The 22,951-nt window shown below is 37.7% G+C and overlaps 2 long non-coding RNA genes across 5 annotated transcripts in view; one reads left to right on the top strand and one right to left on the bottom strand.

The window, feature by feature from the left end:
* The window catches only part of LOC123789418 (uncharacterized), a 202,368-nt gene that overhangs the window by 45,834 nt on the left and 133,583 nt on the right, over positions 1-22,951 (top strand). The window lies entirely within an intron of this gene.
* Positions 1-22,951, bottom strand: part of LOC123789420 (uncharacterized) — a 149,021-nt gene that overhangs the window by 12,084 nt on the left and 113,986 nt on the right. The gene's annotated exons all lie outside the window — the stretch shown is intronic.

The raw sequence follows: 22,951 nt of genomic DNA, 5'->3' as shown, positions 1-22,951 counted from the left end.
TAGGAGGATAGATTGTAGGTAAACTGAGGGGCTGGTGAGAAGGTAGAGAAGATTGATCATTAGGTTCAGGGCAGGTTGGAAAGCTACTAGTGAGGGGACACACACACACTTGGGTTAGGTGAGATGAGGAACTGAGGAGAGGGAGGTCTCGGGGGTAAAAACAAAGAGATCCTCTGAGAAGAAGAAAGGTCAGGAGGTGGTGGTAAGAGTATGGGATATTGGAATCAATGATTTCTGAGGCCTGAACACATTCTTCAGACCAAAATTGGACAGACTGGTTTTGGGGCTTCGGGAAAGAAGATGAAGACCCAAAGAAGTACTTCTATCCCATATAACTATCTCTTCATGAATGCCCCAGATCAATACTGGGGGATAAAACAACACAGTGGTTATCGATTTACAACTCTTCTGGTTCCTGCCCCTTTTATCTTCTCATTCAAGAGAAATCTGGGTAAAGCAACCATTAATGGGAGACAGGGAAGAGCTGACTATGCAGGAGAATGGGAAAGTTAATCTATTAGACATTCCCTCAATCACCACTCAGACATAATGTGATTACGAGTGGTCTCTAGTGGGAACATTTGCAAGGTGGGAATATTGTACCACAGGAAATATCATATTATATACTTGTTTCAATATATTTTAACAAAATGCTATGTGATGGAATAATCTGATACTAGGTGTAATGTTTAAAGATACGTCAAAGAGAGGATGACTTAGCCTAGAGGTTTTGAAACACTATGGAAAAAATGGAAATCTTGGGTTGTTCTCATTAACTATTGTGGATAACCACTGTATTTCCCAATCTGCAAAGTATGCAAATTGTCGAATATTCACAAAAAAAGTTTCTGGAAAACGGCAACAAGGAAGTAGCTAATCTAAATGATTTTTCTTCCAGAGCAGATTGTTAGCATTTACCTTGGTTTTCCATTGTACCCTTAAATATTATCCCCTACAACTCACATGGAAACTAGAGTACACTATACTCCATTTCTCTTTTGGTTACAGATCTGCCATCTTTGAAAGCTTCATGAACTTTTTTCAACCTAAAAACGTATGACCCTAGGATCCTGAAAGAGTAAAAATTACCTTAAGCATTCTTTTATTCTTGGATCACTTTATAACATTATTCAGATTTTCTGGCCTCTTCCTTCAGAGTTGGTGCTCTGACCTTTCGGGGGGAAATAAGGCTAAAGCTTAACAATGGAACAAGGTACATTGCCAGTCTAAGCAACTTTGTAATGTATCTTGGACTGAGCTGGTGAAGTTCAGTAATTAGCATCATAAACACATCATTTTCTTTGCTTTGCTGGTTTAGAGTGTTTATATACTCTACGGGTATAAGCTTTTTTAAAATGTCCACCCTTGTACTTAAATGTTCTATCCCATCAGCAAAGTTTAGCTGAATTGGGCCTAAAATATGCCTTCTGATAGGATGAGGTATCCTCCAATTTACCAACACCAAACTGTGCTGCTCAATCAAGGGTGTATACATTTAGAAAAAAAGACACTGTTTGACCAGTCAAATGTAAATGTTTAATAATTTAGAAACACAAGAGCACAGCTTGCTTTGATTTATTTTGCAACTTTCCAGCTCCACAACCCAGCCTCAGGCAACTATGTAATAGAAGCTCCAGCCAAGTGCAAGCTTTCTTTCTTTCTTTCCCTTTCTTTTTCTTTCTTTCTTTCTTTCTTTCTTTCTTTCTTTCTTTCTTTCTTTCTTTCTTTCTTTCGAATAAGGGGGGGAAAAGATTAAAAGTAAAAAAAGGCAAATTGAAATCCTTTTCAATCCTTAACCATCTCAGGATCACAGAAAAAGAATAGAGATACAAAGTAAGCTATCATGAACCTAAACCAATAGGGTAGAACAGGAACTGTTTGGAAAGCTGGTGACAGACTTTCAGAAGCCTTCTGTGCGAATGTGAGTTAACTCCACATACCATAAATTCCTTTATTTCAATTTTTCTAAGTCCAAAATATTAGACTTGCTCAATTTTTTAACCAGTTGCCAAAGGAGATCTTCATTTACATATCCTGTCCCACACTTCAAACTCACTGGGACTAAATCTGAGTACATCTCTGCCAACCCAATTCTCACCCCTAAAGATAACTTGATAGTATAGTTTGCATTCCAGAGAAGGGTGGACGTTCATTGGAAGAGACTATCCAATGTGTATTTCCCTGGTTCCCAACTCAGTGGGGTTTTTTTCTTTGCAGAAGCCGATGGGAGATTTATTCAGTAAGACAGAGTTCAGGGCATAGTGAGCACTGAGGCAGACACATGATTTCTGAAGGAAAATCTCCCCAGACTAATTCACAAGGGAGAGAGAGCTCTAATGTTTCTCTTGTGGTTGTGTTGTGCTTTGCTGCACTTTGTAATAAACGCTCTGGTCAAAAGACCCAAGTTCTGATGAAGTGGCACAAAACTGCATGTCATCCCACAGCCTCAGAAAGGAGGTCTCTCTGTTTTTATTTTAAGCATACCATAACATGGGATCCCACCAGTCTTTGAGAACTGAAATATAACAGCACACAACTGTTGTTTGGATTGCCTGTAAACCACAAGAGAATAGCCACAATGCCAGCAACTTTCCTTCTCAGCTGCAGCCAAATGTTCTAAAAGCTGTATCCTGGAATTCTGATGTGGAATATCATTGACTTCGGGGGGAAAAAGTGGTTTTAGAAGACAATGACTGATTAGTTCTAATGCAGCGTGTGGTAATAGAGAGTGCCTTAGATAGGAATTTTAGCTTTTTTTCCACCCCGGGAACTAACCCTGTAATTGAGGTCACATCATTTGGAGCCCTTCATTCAACAGATGAGGAAATTAATGTTGATTGCAATGAGTTTCCTTATTTGTAAGTGAAAAAGTCAGTTTGAATTTCATGGTCTATATGACCTTTCTAGAATTCTAAACTTAACCTTCCTGCTTTGGGAGGAGTTGTATCACTGATGTAAGAAGTACTAGTTACTTAATACCCTCCATTTTAAAGATATATGACTACTCAAGAAATTATTTTTCTTAATTCCTAAGGAAATTAATCAGTGTACTAATTTTCAAAAAATGATTTCTTTGGCTAATTACCTCTAGAACTGATTAACAAGAGGGGATATGCAGTTCTACTTCCTGGAGGATCTTAGAGATTAGGATACAAGTACCTCTCAATTATAATGGGATAGAGGGAATAATGAAGCAGGACTCAAAATTTAGGCAATAGTTGTTTATTACTTGATGCCATTGCTGTTCCTCTCCTTTCCCCAGATGACCAGAGCAGGGATGGTGGCTTTAGGAAAATTTGAGCCAAACCTTGGGGATAGGCTGCTTCTAGGTCTGTAGAACGGAATTGGGAAGCAGTAGAAGATGGTGCATAGTTTATTTCAACTTTGACTTTGGGTTATTTGTGAATTTCTCTCTGTTCAGATTAGTTGAGAGTTGAATATATGTCTGTATTACTGTATGTCAGAACAAAATGGACAGTTTTACCAAGGTCATTTCTGGTCTAATCATTTGATGATCCTCAAATCCATGCTCAGCATTTTCTTCATATTTACTCTTTATCTCATATCTGTACTTAAAGAAATCTTTTCATGAGAAAGAACATTGGCATACAGTGGGATTATAAGAGAAAAATATTTTACTGAATTGGAAACATTTAAATATTATTTGTTGTTCCATCGCATGCTCCCCTCGCTCTTAGATGGCAAATAATAATCACATCAGTCATGTTTTTTACCAAGAAGGGATTTGGGGATCATCCACTTAGCATTGAACTGCTGAGGATGCTTCACATGGTCAGTCCACGTCACATCTCTGAAACCAGGGGGATTTAATCCATGCAATAGATTCTATGAGCAATAGAAAGATTTACAGGCATTCAAGGTCACTGAATCCAGATGGACCATGATTTTGTAACAAGGTCAGGTGTTGCCATAAAAGAATGTTGTTCTTCTTGGGTAAAAAAGGGGATGGTCATTGGGACAAAGATGGAGAGTAAGTTCTTTGAAAATGGGGGTTGGTAAAGAAGGTAGGAGGTAGAATGGTAATGCTGGGCAATTACATGGCTGTGACTAAAAGTCTCTCCAAATTCAACCACCCTGGAAATTAAGTGTGACTCTTGTAAAAATGTCTTTATGTGTATACTCAAATAGGCTCTTATAAATAAGACTGAAGTCGTGGGGGTACTCAGGCCTACAATGGCACGGAATTATCATAGTTGAAAAAGACACTAAGGGGAGCTTTCTTCTCCCTGTGGATAAATGATGGATGGCAGTGGGGCTTGTAGGTCACCCCGGCTTTTCTTTGCAGTGGTCACCAGCCACAGCACTGCCTGGGCCTGGGGCAGCAGGGACCCTACCTGGGTGGCTGTGTTCCCTGTGTTTCAATAGCGACACCGTGTGGCAGCAACTGTAAAAAGAATGGCCTCTGCCACCGAGGGAGCAGGTTGTCTGGCTCTTTCAGCATGGGTAAGCGTCCCTGGGAATTGTGGAGTTCTCTCAGGAAGGAGAATCCTTGAGAGAGAAGGAAAAGAATGACTGCATCCAAATGGACCATGATCTGAAAGGGAGTCCCATCTCCCTCCTTCGAAATGGGGAAGACAGAGGAGCCCTTATCTACTGTCTGCCTTCAGGAATGATCTCACTCAACAGGGAAAATCAGGATAACCAGTTTTAGGGCTCACCAAGATTCAGTATGAATGGAAAACAAACCAAACTACATGCCAAACTAATTGCCACATAATTCCTTTGCAGCAAGGGCCTCAGAGTAGAAGCTAAGAGCTTGTGGGCTTTGCCTCAGGCCCACTTCTGCCACTTAACTATGTTTGACTTTGGAGAAGTTGTGTAACTCTGGGCTACACCTTTCTTATCTGTATAACGGAAAGGAAACAACACACCTCACAGAACGATTTTGAGAATTTAATGCATGAATCTACATCAAGTGTTTAACCCAGTACTGGACCCAGTCAACTGACATCTGCTGGATGCTATTCTTTTTTAGCTTTTTATGCTGTCTTGCTGCTTACCTTGCCCTAAGCCTCCTTTACTTTCATTAATTCAATATTCATTCCATAAGGTAGTAACCAGATCTTAATTTCTGTCTTATTTCTTCTCTTTTAACATTACATCTATATTTCTGAAATACATTTCAGTATTAAATTATATTTTTCTTAGGTTTTGCTTTGTTTTGTTGCGTAAATAGCCATTGCTTGAGACTTTCTAGTGCAACTGTAATGTGAAGATCACACAGATAAACACCTATAGGGGCCAGATGGGATATAAATTATTAAAGCAGAGAAGATGAGAAAAATAAGCAGGCCTCATGATTCTTAGTCTACTCTGCAAGCACCTGGTAGAGTCAGCTGGCTGTTGGCAGGTGGAGAAGCAAGAAATATAGGTTTAGAATGTGGAATTCTCTCATCTTAAACATACCAGTAATATAAATTTTTTAAAAAATGGGCCAATCAAAACACATTTGTGGGCCAGAGTCAGGCCATGTCAGTTTGCAACCTCCAAGTATTCTTCCTGGGTAAATACAGCTTTGGATGAGTGCCACCTAGTGGTAAGAATTATGATTAAAAGGCAGTAAGTAACTTTTATATACTGTTTATAGTTTATTATTATAATGCTAAGTATAAATGGTATTGGTGTCCTCTAATCTTTTCCTAAATAATTATCCATGAATGCTAGTGAAGTCAGTTAGTTCTGGGAGCCTCTTTTATCACAAGCTGTGATACCATATAGGTGGCTGCGTAAGTGCTGCCCCAGAATTGTTAAATATAAGATCACTTACATTCCATTCTATTCTTATAAACTCTGCTATCTGAAATTACTGTCTTAAGCCTTTGTCCTAATTTTTAGGATGTATAACTATATATCTATATGTAGGTATATTTAGATATAGTGAGCTACATAAAATATATACATCTATTCATGTATTTACATATCTTACAAGTTAATAGAGGGAAAATTAGGAATAATAAAATACCTGATCAGTGGAACATAAAACAAATTGTATAAATAGAAAGCAAATAGTTGGTAGATATAAAAGCAATTTTATCAATAATTGCATTGTGAAGGTACTAAATATTAAAATTAAAAAACAAAGATTTTCAGACTGAATAAGAGAACAACACAAAACTATATGCTCCTTAAAAGATACAAGTTTTAAATGTAAGGATATAAAGAGATTCAGCAGGATAGAAAATCTATGTATATCTCTACTAATATCAGATAAAGTGGACTTTAGGGTAAAAAATATTAATAGGGTCAACTGAGACATTTGATTTTGCTAAACATGTAAATCTACCAGAGAGAAAACAATTCAAAATTTGTATGTAACTGGTACCTATCTCTTTAGAACAAAAATTGGCATAATTTAAAGGAGAAAAGACAAACTCATAGGTACAGTGGTGAACTTAAACATGCCTCTCTCAGTAGCTGATAGGCCAACCTTAAAAAAATTAGTAAGTTTATAAATATCTGAAAACATGATTAACCATATTGACTAATTGGCATAAGCAAAAAACTGCACCCAGCAATGACAGTATGTACATTCTTTTCAGGGGTTATGGAATAATTACCAAAATTGATCATGTGCTGGGCCATAAAACACTTTCCAACAAATTACAAAGGATTTAAATCATTCAGAGGATGTTCCCTTACCACACTGTAGGTACTCTAGGAATCAATAACAAAAGGTAACTATAGAATATAGAGCTACCCAAATATTTAGAAATTTAATGACATCTCTTTTTTTTTTAGCAGTTCAAAAAATTTTATTATGTTATATTAGTCACCATACAGTACATCCCCAGTTTTTGATGTAGTGTTCCATGATTCATTATTTGCATATAACACCCAGTGCACCATGCAATACGTGCCCTCCTTAATACCCATCACCGGCCTATCCCAATCCCCCACCCCCCTCCCCTCTGAAGCCCTCAGTTTGTTTCCCAGAGTCCATAGTCTCTCGTGGTTCATTCCCCCTTCTGTTTACTCCCCTTCATTCTTCCCTTCCTTCTCCTACCTATCTCCCTGCTATTTCTTATGTTCCATAAATGAGTGAAACCATATGATAATTGTCTTTCTCTGCTTGACTTATTTCACTTAGCATAATCTCTTCCAGTCCCGTCCATGTTCTGCAAATGTTGTGTAATCATTCTTTCTGATGGCTGAGTAATATTCCATTGTATATATGGACCACATCTTCTTAATCCAGTCATCTGTTGAAGGGCATCTCGGCTCCTTCCACAATTTAGCTATTGTGGACATTGCTGCTATGAACATTGGGGTGCATATGGCCCTTCTCTTCACTACGTCTGTATGTTTGGGGTAAATTTCTAAATAATCTTGAGTAAAAGAAGAAATCAGAAAGGAGACTGGACAGTATTTGGAACTAAATGTTAATGAAAATAACAAAATTTGTGACATATAGATAAAGCCGAGTTTAGAGAAAAATATATAGCTTTAAATATATAAATTAGAAAAGAAGCCTGAAAACAAGCTATCTAATCTATTTCAAGAATATAGAAAATGAACAACAAATTAAACTCACTTTTAACTAATTAGAAAATAAACATAAAATAGAAAATAGGAAATAAATCAACCAAAACTATGTTCTTTAAAAAGACTAATAAAGTTGATAAGCTTTGGCAAGAGTGATCAAGAAAAAAAGGAAGAGAAAGGCAGAGCTTATCAATATCAAGAATGAGAGTGAAAATGGTTTTATCCCCAAACAATATTTGTGTACCTATCTATTCTTCACCTAACATTCCACTGTCTTGTTCTAGTTTTACAAGTTTTGAATAAAAGTAGAAAAAATTATCTCAACATGTTTTTTAAGACTGTTTTGACTATTCTTGAATCTTTGCATTTTTGTGAATTTTAGAAACAGCTTGTAAAATTTTACAAAACAACCCTGGGGTATTGATCAGGTTTGTATGAATGTATGGATCGATTTTGGGAGAAATCACGTTTATAAAGTATTGAACTTTCCTATCCATATAACTTCCATATCTTTAGGTCTTATCTGTTTTTCTCTAAATAATATTTTTCTCTATAGAGATATTGCACCTATTTATTTTTAGGTATCTGGTATTTTTAATTATATTTCAAATTGTATGTTTTGCAAAATTTTATCTTGTATTTCTTGTTGGTACAGTATATGGAAACAGTTTTTAAACAGGGATGTGACATAATCATTTGATATTTAGAAAAAAACTGTTGACAATTTGGAAAGTATATTAGAAGAGGAGCAAGCCTGGGGGGCAAGAAAATGTAGTAAGCTTCTGCTTAACACACATGATGTAGTCCAAAGTAAAATTGTGACAATGCAAAAAAATTAGTTAAAAGAGAGATATTCATAACTTGTGTGACTATTGGACATGAGCTGAGGGAGAGGAAAGAATTCATGATTACTCTAACATCTGGAGGGATTATAGTATTATTCAGAAAGGCAGAGGAAGAAACACTGGGGCTTGAATGAAGAAAGCCAGGCCTAAAACTGGAACTCATTGAGTTTTAAATGGAACATCTAGGTAAAGCTATCCAGGATTTAGTTGAATTTAACGGGGATATGAAGTTTAGGAGAGAGATCTTAACTGACATTGTTATGTAAGTGGTAGGTACAGATATTACGTAAGTGGTGGGTTCAAGAGATTACTTCAGAAGTGTGTAGGAAGAGAAGGAAACTGTCAGATGTAGAACCATAGATACATTAATATTTAAGAGATACGCGGATAAGTCAGAGCTTAGGCATAGGGTAAAGGCGTAAGATAAAGAAGTAGGAAGAAATTAAGGAAAAAGAGGCCAATGTAAAGGAAAGATCACTGTCAAACACTGCAGAAATCTAGTTACAGAACAGTTGAAAGTTTTAAAAAATCTTTTGAATTTATCACAAAAAAGTCATGATGACCTGGGGGGATATTTCTAGCATCTCAGAAGTGAAGGCTGGACAATGATTCTTAGTCTACTCTGCAAGCCACTATGAACAATACTTTTAAAGGAACTTTGTTGTGAAAGGGAAAAGAAAGAAGAAATAAAAATCAGGGGAGGGAAAAGCCAGGGGTTATTTTCAATGAGTAAGAAGTAGTAAGCATGCATGCATGGAAACAAACAAAAAGGTAGTGTAGCACTGGTTCTCAAAATTTAGCGTGTGCAAATATATTGCTAAGGACACTCAGATAAAAGAGATTTCTGAGTTTTGTCTCATAGAGTTGCTGATTTAATAGGTTTGAGGTGGACCACTGGAATCTGTTTTTAATTAAATATGCCAGGTGAATGTGAGGTGTGTATTGGAAAGACCATAATTTTAGAAATATTTCAGTAAAGGGAAAGTAAACAAGAATAAAACGGATAAAACCTAGTGCATAGAGGTATGGGAGGGATGGGGTCTAGAGAATTACGTGGTAGAAAAAGCATTATAAAGGAAGAATACACTTGTTCCTCTGTGACAGGAGGGTAGGAGCAAGGTTTGCAATAGATGCACCTGTTTGTAGTCAGCATACAAAGATGAGTGAGGTTTGTTCTGAAGGTTTCTTTAATTCTCTTTAAAATAAGCAACAAAATCATGTATTAAAAACAATGGGCAAGGCTGAAGAGTAGAGACATGAGGAAATAATTTTAAAATGGCTATTTTCAAGGAATGGGGAAGAGATGGGACAGTCATGAGCATGACTGCATTGCTGGACAACTAAGGCCCAGGTGAAATTAGGTACTATAAATTTGCAGGAACCATGATCTATAAAGCTGTAATTTCTCCCCTTCTTCTCCACCAGCCTTTATGTCCTGGGTTTTGAATGGCTCTGAAGTTAGAGTTTTTGTAACATGTGTAGAAGAATAAAAAAGTTAACCTAATTATGCCAGTTGTCAATTTATTGTCTTCCAGTTCCAAATCCATCGTTCTTGACCCGCTTGGTGATACTGGGGCTGCTCCCCTTAAACATGTCGCCTAGCCCATAGGCACAATGTTAGGTTCTGTCAGGAGAGTGCTGGAGGGACGCTGGAAGAGAGGTCCTTCTGTAAAGGGCCTTCTCCTTATACTGATGCTTTCCTTCTTGATCCTGACGTATAGCTGCTGACGATGGCTTCCTTGTCAAGGACACTTCCAGGACTTAGGCAGCTTCTCTATCAGTGGTGCGCTGGACCCCAGTGGGTGGTTTCTTGGCGAGTCTGGTCAGTGCTTGGGGGTGGGGTGGGATGGTCTTCTGAGATTTTTCTTTCTTGAGTTGTTTCCCACAGCCCAAGAGCGTGGCTGTTCCTTACACTGCTTATTTTTTAGAGTTGTCTTTATTCCTCTTCGTAGTTAATGCCCCGTTACTATGTTTTTATGTGAAAACTGCCCTGCCCACAGTAATCACTGGTGTAGTTTTACCTTCTTCCTTCATCCTGAATGATTACACTAATTGAGAATGTTTCCTTTGAAAATAACAATTTGAATAAGTTAAAATCTATATTCACAGAAGGTTGAATAACAAGATAAATTATTTGAGGGTAAGATAAGGCAGGGAGTTCAGTCAACTTGAATAACTTCTCCCCACACTCAGTGACAAATATTGGTTTTATTTGAATGTAAAGATGACTGATTCACTAGGAATGAAAGTAAAAGGAACTATTGAATGTCCACACAAGAGACCTGGAGAACCATCACTGGGGCTAATAGTTTTGCAAAAGTACATTGTTATACATGGATTTTCTTCCCATATTAACAGTGGCAAAACATCTGCAGAAATTTGCCTCTTTCCAACTTGCTTGAAAGTTCACAGGATATATGAGATGTTTTGACAAATTATATTTAGCCAGATTGTTTTTATATGTTAATAAAATATAATTTTCTGCTATGCCAGCTCCACATCCCTCCCACTTGTCCTGCTTTGTGATACTGAGCTGAACCCTGTAAACATTTCTCCTTGCCAGCTGGACAGCGTTAGGCCTTGTCAGGAGAGTGCCAGAGGGACACTGTAAGAAGAAGGGTCTCCTTCTCGTAGTGGTGCTTTCACCACTTCATTCTGAGGATAGTATTTACGGCACATATAAAGCTCTACTTTTAATACATGACTGCTATAGGAAAGGAATATTCTTACTTAAAGAAAAATCTGACTTAAATACTTGTTATTTTCCATCATTAGTAAAGCAAAAGTGAGGGTTCATGCTTTGTTGATATACATTATCAGCATTTTTCTGGCTGTGGGTAAACCCTTTATTCATTCAACAAACATAGTTACTGATCTCTGAATAATACACACATCACCATTAGGTGCCAGGGATACAGAGGTGCATAAGTCATGATCACTGCCCTTGAGAAAACTTAAAATCAAACAATTACTTTTTTCATATATTCTAAAATTCACACTTTTCCCTGCATTTTGACATTTAATATCTAAAATTGGTAGCCCTGAGCCATGCCAGCCATCTAGCCAATGGCATCTTATCACTTATAGTTACTGAGAACCAGGATGCAGTTGGGAAATCATTGTCATGGCCTGCACATGGGTGAACTTGGGCATAGCAATTCACCTGGACACGTCAATAATACAAATACACTACTAGTCAAAAGCCTGGTGGAGGGAGAGAAAAAACAGATAGAATAGAATCCCCCCCTCAAAGGAACATGAAACAAAAAAGGTATTTCTCTGACCAGAAACACTCCTCTAGGGTTCGTGGGTGGGTTAATGAAGTGGGGTACCTATCAAGTCTGAAATTGATGGGTTAGAGGTCCTCCCTTACTGATCAAGCATGCTACTTTTTATTTAATTTTGTGGACATGCACTGGGAGAGAGAAAGGAAAACCTCAACAATAAGTATAATGACTTTGTTGCTATGTCTGATGGCATTACTAGACAGCTGCAGCTCTGAACACCTTAGCCAACGAATATTAAATGCTCATTGAAAAGGTAATGTGAACCCTAATTGTTTGAAAACCTTCCACAGATTCCTTCTGGGAGACTTTTTAATATCAGCATCAAACGCTGAAAAGCATATGTCAATAGTCTGATAGAAAATCCTGGACACAGGAATGGACCCTCTTCTTAGTATGGGATGTAGCAGCAATCTCCTGATGCCCCCACGGTGGTGCGGAAGAAAACATGGGCATCAACACCTCTGATTCAGAAGAGTTGAACTCTGAAGGAAAAGAAGCTTACCAAATTATTTTGGTAACATTTTTCTTATGATGTAAGCATGAACATTACGTATGATAAAAATCCAGGTCTAAATATGTCCAAGAGAGTTCTTTCAATGAATGTAAAGTTAAAAACATAACATATAATTGGCAACTTTTTTCTTTCTAATGGTATGTAAAGCAATGATGTATTTTATAATGATAACATCATAGTTTAATGAAACGCGGTTCATAAAAATTGCCACATAAAGAGATGACATAAAATATGAAGGGTTTCTTTGCTGTGGACTTGGAGCTTGTTATCACATATTACTAAACATTACTTAACCTTTAACCTTTGGAAGGGGCTAGGTATATTTGACCAAGTGCTTAGAAACGAATTTCTGTATTTCCAATCTCCCATTTCTTCAGATATATGATTCCTATATACATGTTCTTAGAAGCAGAGCAACTAGATTGAAAATCTAGTGTGGAAAGAATAACAAAATTCCATAATTCACATATTTGGTAGTAGATTCAGGAACTTTTTTGGTAAATTCATCGCTCCTCTGTGTATCACTTCTAAGTCCAGCTTCTGTTAAATTCTGCCCCATGCCTCATTCCTTAAATAGTGAGTATGGATTGAAAGGGAGAGAGAGAGTTTATTTTTGTAGACTCACCCCGTGAATGGGATTGGGTCTATTAATTATGTTGCTCTTTCCATCCAAAGAGGCAAAAAGAAAGATTTCAATGATGTTTACAAGATATTTATGATGTAATGAATACCTGTATTTGCAGTGCAAGATAGGTTGCGTAGCACACCAGTTCCTTTGGACCCGACAGTATGGCTGTCATGAAAGGGCACAAGACTAACAGTTCCTCTGTTGGTTTTCTGCAGTCCCAACCTAATGTTTCATTCTTCTGTCCTTGCTTATTTTATCCTCATTAGGTTCACAGAGAGTTTAAACTCATTCCCCACCCAGAAACCCACAGGAATCAAGCAAATGTGTTTTGATGGATTTTTGTAGTTTCCTTTCAAATCCAGATGTTGGACAGCAGCCATCTTAGTAAAAACACTTGCTGCATGAGGCAGGTTAAAAAAGGAAGGAAATCTGAAGAAGAAATCAAGTGGGAGAAACCTATGTTCAGCATATCCACAAATTAAAAATTTTATTAGTTACTAGATAGTAATAACTCATAATTTGAAGTCTATAATCCCTGGAAGTGACATTGACTTCCACTCACCAAGGCTGACCTGGCTTCAGCCACTGCTGAGGGCCCAGTCGGCCCGCGGCAGGAACTAACATTCAGACCCTGACATGACATCACACCCTGGGTTGAGTGTGCATTGAAAAAAAGGAAATAATTAAATTTTCATAAGATTGCTGGACACTGCCTCTAGAATTGATACCAATTCAAGGAGATTCAAAATGTCACTCTGGCCCACCAGTGAGAGCAGGGGCTTATGGAGATCACGTGATCCATGGAGTTTCAGCTCAAGTCTCTCTCACAGTGGGTCCGATATGTCCCTGAACTCATCCTCTGGTTATTTCCCCAGTTGCAGAAAACATAATTGGAATAATAGGTATACTTAACAAGTAGCAGAAACCCCAGCAATTTCAAATATTAATGGTATTACAATTGCCTTGAGGGCTTATTCAAACACAAATTGCGGTGTTTCTGACCCAGTAGGGCAGGGGTAGGATTCAAGAAGTTGCATTTCCAACAAGTTCCCAAGAGATGCTGCTGCTGCTGGTGCTGAGAGTGCCATTCTCTGAGAGCCACTGATTTAAGCCATGATAATGATGAAATATTTTACTTTTAATTTCTTGCCGTAAATGTTAGAGACCACAGAGAAGCTCTACAGGTCAAACTGGCGTTGTGAGGGTCTGGATGGACCAGTGTGGGCATCCAGCCATTATAAATGATGAGATAATTTGAATACTGTATCTGTAGATACAAAACCAATGAGGGAAATCTGCACAATTCAGGAGTTAATGTTTAAATTTTGTTGTTAAGAGAGCTCTTATTAAGTTTGAAATCAGTGAAACTTTTTTCAGCCTTTCATTCTTTTCCTCAACATGAAAATCATGATCCGAAGTGGAAGTTTTAAAAATAGTTTATTTTCAATAAGAGTTTGATAAAGAACTATGTATTAGTTTCTTAGGGTTACCATAACAAATTACCACAACAGGTTGGCTTAAAACAATGTAAATTTATTCTCTCATAGTTATGAAGGCCAAAAGTCTGAAATCAGCGTGTCAGCAGGGCCATACTACCTCTCAAGGTTTTAAGGGTGAATCCTTGTGAGCCTCATTAGTTCTGAGGCTCCAAGCATTCCTTGACTTAGGGAAATATAACTCCAATCTCTGCTTCTGTCTTCACATGGCATTCTTCTCCCTGTGTTCCCGAGTCTTCTCCTCTTCTTACAAGCACACTTGTCATTAGATTTAGGGCCTACCCAGTTAATCCAGGATGATCTCATCCTTTACCTGATTACATTTACAAAGACCCTTTTTCCAAAAAAGGCCACATACATAGGTTCCAGGGGTTAGGGCTTGGACACATAATTTTAGGGGCCATTATTCAAACCATAACTCATGAAAGAATCCTTTCTACCTGATTTAGTGTTCACTAAAATTTCACATATTTGGAATTTTAAGAAACACAGAGTGAGATATGCTTTTGTAGTCAAACTGCTATGTAGCTATAGAAAAAAAAGCAATGATGATGGTTTTCACATCATTCTTTTATTGGGAAACACTTTTTTTTACATCTTACTGAGGCAAAACAAGAGCAAAATCTTGTGTGGTAGATTGCTGGGTACTCTAGCAGTGATTACTCCTGTCCCAGTATAAGAGGAGCCTCTTTCTTCCCTTGAATTTAGGTTGGCTCTTTGACGTGCTTTGATCAGCCAAATGTGGCAGAAATTCTTTGGTATGATTTATGGCCATAGGTCTTAAGAAGCTTTGCAGCATTCATTTTTACCTTCTTGGATGCCAGTATGGTATTAAAAAAAAAGTCAAACACACTGCAAGAAAGAGAAACCACATGAAAAGAGAGAAGCATTGGAGGGAAAGAAATTATGAACAGAGAAAAAGGGGTGGGGCCCTTGGGTGGCTCAGTCAGTTAAGTGCCCAACTCTTGATTTCATGCAGGTCATGATCTCAGGATTGTGAGATTGAGCCCTGCGTCAGGCTCTGTGCTGAGTGTCGAGCCTGCTTAAGATTCTCTCCCTCTCACTTTGCCCTTCCCCCCTAAGAGCACAGGCACACACTGTGTCTAAAAAAGAAGAGAGGAGGGGAGGGAAGGGGAGAGGAGAGGAGAGGAGAGAAAAGAAAAAAGAAAAGAAAAGAAAAGAAAAGAAAAGAAAAGAAAAGAAAAGAAAAGAAAAGAAAAGAAAAAAGAAAAAAAAGAAAAAGAGGAATGGCCATTCCAGGCCCTTCCAGGCAGTTCGAATCATGTGAGTTAAGCCTCAGCTGAGCTTCCCTTATCAAAATTACATGGTGCCAAGAAGAGCTGTCACTACCAAGTGCAGCTCAAGTTACAGAATTATAAACAAATAATCATATGCAGCAGTAGACAATTGAAAGAGTTCGTATTAAATTTTAACAATATATACCCATAGTACTTAATGAAACTGGTATTTCTTAGTGAGGATATAGAAAAAGTAAAAGCTCCCTTATTGTGAGAAAATTCATTTTACTTTTTATTATTAAAAACCTTTTCAAAAGCATCAAATGACTGTTTTCTGATTTTCTAGTTTTCTTTTTTTTAAATTTAAATTCAGTTAATTAACATACTGTATATTATTAGTTTCAGAGGTAGAGTTCAATGATTCATCAGTCTTATATAATACCCAGTGCTCATTACATCACATGCCCTCCTTAATGTCCATCACACAGTTACTCAATCTCTCACCCCCTCCCCTCCAACAACCCTCAGTTTGTTTCTTATGATTAAGAGTCTCTTATGGTTTGTCTCCCTCTCTGATTTCATCTTGTTTTATTTTTCTCTCCCTTCCCCTATGAGCCTCTGTTTCATTTCTTAAATTTCACATGTGAGTGAGATCATATGATAATTGTCTTTCTCTGATTGACTTATTTCGCTTAACATAATACCCTCTAGTTCTATCCACCTCATTGCAAATGGCAAGATTTCATTTTTTTAATGGCTGAGTAGTATTCCATTATATAGATATACCACATCTTCTCTATCCATTCATCTGTCAATGGACATCTGAGCTCTTTCCATAGTTTGGCTATTGTGGACATTGCTGCTATAAACATTGGGGTACAGGTACCCCTTCAGATCAACTACATTTGTATTTTGGGGGTAAATACCTAGTAGTGCCATTGCTCGGTTGTAGGAAAGCTCTTTTTTCAGCTATCCTGAAGAACCTCCATACTGGTTTGTTTTTGTTTTTCTTTTTTTTTTTTTTTTTTGAGGAACCTCCGTACTGTTTTCCGGAGTGGCTGCACGAGCTTGTGTTCCCACCAACAGCAAAAGAGGGTTTCCCTTTCTCGGCATCCTTGGCAACATCTGTCATTTCCTGACTTGTTAATTTTAGCCATTCTGATCAGTGTGATGTGGTACTCGTTGTTTTGATTTGTATTTCCCTGATGCTGAATGATATTGAACATTTTTTCGTATGTCTTTTGGCGATACGTATATCTTCTTTGGAGAAATGTCTGTTCATGTCTTCTGCCCATTTCTTTCTTTCTTTTTTTTTAAGGATTTTATTTATTTGAGAGAGAGAGAGACAGAGCATGAACAGGGTGGAGGGGCAGAGAGAGAGGGAAAAGTAGACTCCCTGCTGAGCAGGAAACCCAGAATGGGACTTGATCCCAGGACCCAGAGATCACGACCTGAGCTGAAGGCAGACACTTAAATCACTGAGCCACCCAGGCACCCTTTCTGCCCATTTCTTGATTGGATTAGTTGTTCTTTGGGTGTTGAGTTTGATAAGTTCTTTATAGATTTTGGATACTAACCCTTTATCTGATAAGACATTTGCAAATATCTCTAATTATTTCTGTCACAGTTATTTATTTTGCCATGAGCTAAAGTGGTAAGACCTGAGAGAGTCAGTAAATAACATGGTAAGAAGAGGAAGTTGTCAGACAGAGGAGGACGTTATTATTCCTTTTACCTTTTTGCTTTTGCTAGGAATGGCTAGGTGACTGTGAACATATTGGAGATAGAGAAGTACATGAAAATAAAGTTGTAAAGATGTTGAGCCTAGTTGAGAATGCTGAATTTTAACCCAAGGAATTTTGACTGGGCGTAAAGAGACATTTCATGTGATGGATTTGCAAAATATGTTAAGAAAGTTGAAGACTTTCACTTTCAGACTAGCATTCAATGTCTTCCCACTGCTCACCAATACGCAACAGTATTAGACTGTTCTACACATAAGTATCCAGGAATGGAGGTGAGGGTACCCAGTGGGAAGCCATTGCAGTGATCAAATACTAGGATAGACATTAGAGATAAAATGTAAATGAGAGAGCCAATGAAGAACGAATGAACCACAACTTCCTGCACATTTTTCCATTAAAATGGGTTTTTTGTTCCTTGCAGGCATTATGAGCAGCAATCCTTGATAATAAAGGAAAATAGCAATGGAAGCTGCAATGTAGGAAGCCAGTTAAGGAACCAGCTATAAAGTCTAGTTTTAATCATATTGAACTTAGGTGGCATCTAAACATTAACAGGTGATTGTGAAAGGAAAAGGAAAAAAGATGTATGTATACATTTTGAATTTGTTTTCTGTTTAATGCAAAGCAATATAGCAGAGGGGTTTAAAAAATGAGATCTGAAGGATAACCAGGTTGTAATTCTTCTGGCTTTAGTATTTAATAAGTCTGGGACATTAAGAAAGTTACCATCCTGGTTTTGAATCACTTTTCTCATGTGTACAATGGAGATAATAAAAACACTTATCCTCTAGGATTGCTGTGATGACTAAATGGGACAATATCTGACACATAATACCTGTTGTATAAATGTTAACAGCTAATTATATGCCAGTTGCCTTGCTAATATCCATTCTGCCCCTTCTCTTTAGCAACAGAAATCCTGAATTATTGGGGTGGCAATGTTCTCAACTAAAAGAAAAGCTACATTTCCAAATCTCTCTTATAGATGTGGATGACAAATGATCTGTAAAGGAAGTTGGGTGTGACTTATGAAATTTCTTTAAGAGGGCTAATTTAGGGATGCCTGGGTGGCTCAGTAGGTTAAGCATCTGCCTTCAGGCCTGTTCATAATCCCAGGGTCCTGGGATCAAGCCCCACATTGGGCTCCCCACTCAGCGAGGAGCCTGCTTCTCCCCTCCCTCTGCTTGCTGCTCCTCCTACTTGCACTCTCTCTCTTTCTCTGTCAAATAAATAAATAAAATCTTTAAAAAGAGAGAGCTAATTTAGGTATTTGGAATAATTTTTAATTTGCCTTTTTCCTCTTTTCCTTTCATGGAATAAATACATTATGACTGGAACTATAGGAACCCTCTTGGACCATGAGGGAAAGACCAAAAGAGAAGAGCCTTTGATTCTTCTAGCTTTGAATCACTGAACCATGCCAGAAAACATTTGCAAACCTTGCTTGACTTCTTATTACATAAGAAAAATATAAATGTAAACCCTTGTGCATTTAAGGCATTGGAGGTAGAGCTCTTTTAATGCCTAACTTAATTCCTAATTGATAATGTATTATTATGAATGAAATGTCCAATTAAGAAATAATTGCCTTAGAAGAATGAAAGTAAATGGATCTAAAGGCAGTGTGTCATGAAAGCCAAAAAAAAAAAAACAAAAACAAAAAAACCAATATTTCCAAAAGGAGGGATTTATCTTAAATATATGTTGTAGTGACTTGCTTCTACATGTTAGTTGTAATCTCCAAGGTAAACATGAAGAAAATAACTAAAAAATATGCAAAAAAGGAAATGAGGAGAGAATCAAAGTTTACACTAAAAAAAATTAACGTGAAATAAGGCAGTGTTGAAGGATTTGAATCACAAAAAAGATGTAAGACATATAGAACACAAACAGCAAAATGGCAGCAGTAAGTCCTTATCTGGAATCACTTTAACTGTAAATAGATTAAACCAATCATTAAAAGACAGAGATTGGCAGAATGAATTTAAAAAAAATCATCTCTTCTGCTTGGAGATAACTACATTCCATACAAATAGTACCCAAAAGAAAGCTGGATGGCTATGCTAATATTGGACAAAATAGACTTTAAAAAATTATGGCAAGTGACAAAGAAGGATTTTTTTTATAATAATATTTTTTTATTATATTATGTTAGTCACCATACAGTACATCCCTGGTTTTTGATGTAAAGTTCCATGATTCATTAGTTGCGTATAACACCCAGTGCACCATGCAATACGTGCCCTCCTTACTACCCATCACCAGCCTATCCCATTCCCCCACTCCCCTCCCCTCTGAAGCCCTCAGTTTGTTTCTCAGAGTCCATAGTCTCTCATGCTTCATTCCCCCTTCTGATTACCCCCCCCTTTCTTTATCCCTTTCTTCTCCTATTGATCTTCCTAATTCTTATGTTCCATAGCTGAGAGAAACCATATGATAATTGTCGTTCTCTGCTTGACTTATTTCACTTAGCATTATCTCCTCCAGTGCCGTCCATGTTGCAGCAAATGTTGAGAAATCGTTCTTTTTGATAGCTGAGTAATATTTCATTGTATATATGGACCACATCTTCTTTATCCATTCATCTGTTGAAGGGCATCTCGGCTCCTTCCACGATTTAGCTATTGTGGACAATGCTGCTATGAACATTGGGGTGCATATGGCCCTTCTCTTCACTGCATCTGTATCTTTGGGGTAAATACCCAGTAGTGCATTTGCTGGATCATAGGGTAGCTCAATTTTTAACTTTTTAAGGGACCTCCACACTGTTTTCCAGAGTGGCTGTACCAACTTGCATTCCCACCAACAATGAAGGAGGGATCCCCTTTCTCCACATCCTCTCCAACAATTGTTGTTTCTTGCCTTGTCAATTTTTGCCATTCTACCTGGCATAAGGGGTATCTCAGTGTGGTTTTGATTTGAATTTCCCTGATGGCTAATGATTTTGAACATTTTTTCATGTGTCTGTTAGCCATTTGTATGTCTTCATTAGAAAAGTGTCTATTCATATCTTCTGCCCATTTTACGATTTGTTTATTTGTTTCTTGTGTATTAAGTTTGAGAAATTCTTTGTAGATCTTGGATACCAGTCTTTTATCTGTAGTGTCATTTGCAAATATCTTCTCCCATTCCGTGGGCTGCCTCTTAGTTTTTTTGACTATTCCCTTGGCTGTGCATAAGCTTTTTATCTTGATGAAGTCCCACAAGTTCATTTTTTCTTTTGTTTCTCTTGCCTTTGGAGATGTGTCATGAAAAAGGTTGCTGTGGCCGATGTCATAGAGTTTGCTGCCTATGCTCTTCTCTAGGATTTTGATGGATTCCTGTCTCAGATTGAGGTCTTTCATCCATTTGGAGTTTATCTTTGTGTATGGTGTGAGAGAGTGGTCAAGTTTCATTCTTTTGCATGTAGCTGTCCAATTTTCCCAGCACCATTTATTGAAGAGACTGTCTTTTTTCCACTGGATGTTTTTTCCTGCTTTATCAAAGATTAGTTGCCCAAAGAGCCGAGGGTCCATTTCTGGGTTCTCTATTCTGTTCCATTGGTCTATGTGTCTGTTTTTGTGCCAGTACCATGCTGTCTTTGTGATCACAGCTTTGTAGTACAACTTGAAATCCAGCATTGTGATGCCCCCAGCTTTGTTTTTCCTTTTCAATAATTCCTTGGCGATTTGTGGCCTTTTCTGGTTCCACACAAATTTAAGGGCTGTTTGTTCCACTTCTTTGAAAAATGTCATTGGTATTTTGATCGGGATAGCATTGAAAGTGTAGATTTCTCTGGGTAGCGTGGACATTTTAACTATGTTAATTCTTCTGATCCATGAGCATGGAATACTTTTCCATCTTTTTGTGTCTTTTTCAATGTCTTTCAAGAGTGATTTGTAGTTTCTAGAATATAGATCCTTTATGTCTCTGGTTAAGTTAATTCCAAGATAACATATGATTTTTGGTGCTATTGTAAATGGAATGGATTCCCTAATTTCTCTTTCTTCAGTCTCATTGTTTGTGTATAGAAATGCAACTGATTTCCTTTTTTTTTTTTTTAAAGATTTTATTTATTTATTCGACAGAGATAGAGACAGCCAGTGAGAGAGGGAACACAAGCAGGGGGAGTGGTAGAGGAAGAAGCAGGCTCACAGCAGCAGAGCCTGATGTGGGGCTCGATCCCATAACGCCGGGATCACGCCCTGAGCCGAAGGCAGACGCTTAACCGCTGTGCCACCCAGGTGCCCCCGTGCAACTGATTCCTTAGCATTGATTTTGTATCCCGCTACATTACTGAATTGCTCTATAACTTCTAGTAGTTTGGGGGTGGATTCTTTTGGGTTTTCCATATAGAGTATCATGTCATCCTTGAAGAGAGACAGTTTGACTTCTTCTTTGCTGATTTGAATACCTTTTATCCCTTTTTGTTGTCTGATTGCTGTTGCAAGGACTTCTAGTATTATGTTGAATAATAGTGGCGAGAGTGGGCATCCTTGTCGTGTTCCTGATCTTAAGGGAAAGGCTTCCAGCTTTTCTCCATTGAGAATGATATTTGCTGTAGGATTTTCATAGATGGTTTTTATGAGATTGAGGAATGTACCTTCTATCCCTACACTCTGAAGGGTTTTAATCAGGAAAGGATGCTGTATTTTGTCAAATGCTTTTTCTGCATCTATTGAGAGGATCATATGATTCTTGGCTTTTTTCTTGTTGATATAGATTTGCGACTGTTGAACCACCCTTGAATCCCACTTGGTCATGATGGATAATCCTTTTAATGTACTGTTGGATCCTATTAGCTAGGATCTTGTTGACAATTTTGGCGTCCATGTTCATCAGGGATATCGGTCTGTAATTCTCCTTTTGGATGGGGTCTTTGCCTGGTTTGGGGATCAAGGTAATATTGGCCTCATAGAATGAGTTTGGTAGTTTTCCTTCTGTTTCTATTTTTTGAAACAGCTTTAGGAGAATAGGTATTATTTCTTCCTTGAATGTTTGGTAGAATTCCCCAGAGAATCCATCAAGCCCTGGAGTTTTGTTTATTGAAAGGTTTTTAATCACTACTACAATTTCTTCATAATTAATTGGTCTGTTTAAAAAATCAATTTCTTCCTGTTTCAGTCTTGGTAGTTTATAGTTTCCAGGAAGGCCTCCATCTCTTCCAGGTTGCTTAATTTATTGGCATAAAGCTGTTGATAAAAGTTTCTAATAATCCTTCCTATTTCATTGGTGTTGGTTGTGACCTCTCCCTTTTCAGGTGTTGGTTGTGACCTCTCCCTTTTCATTCATAATTTTATTAATTTGGGTCCTTTCTCTATTCTTTTGGATAAGCCTTGCCAGTGGCTTATCTATTTTATTTGTTCTTTCAAAGAACCAGCATCTAGTTCTGTTGATCTGCTCTACTGCACTCCTGGTTTCTAATTCATTGATCTCTGCTCTAATCTTGATCAACTGCTTTCTCGTGTGTGGATTAGGCCTGTTCTTCTGTTGCTGTTCCAGCTCTTGAGGTGAGAATATAAAAACTGCATTTTAGATTTTTCTATTCATTTGAGTGAGGCTTGGATGGCTATGTATTTTCCCCTTAGGACCGCCTTTGCAGTCCTTGCATAGGTTTTGGACCTTTGTGTTTTCATTCTCGTTGGTCTCCATAATTTGTTTAAATTGATTTTTGATTTTCTGGTTTATCAAATCATTCTTGAACAGGATGGTTCTT

This window comes from Ursus americanus, chromosome 3 (genome assembly GCF_024610735.1).
Source record: "Ursus americanus isolate L20-20 chromosome 3, mUrsAme1.1.p, whole genome shotgun sequence".
NCBI classification, from domain to species: domain Eukaryota; kingdom Metazoa; phylum Chordata; class Mammalia; order Carnivora; family Ursidae; genus Ursus; species Ursus americanus.
The sequence above is the reverse complement of the archived record's forward strand: the minus strand, read 5'-3'. Positions and strand labels throughout refer to the sequence as shown.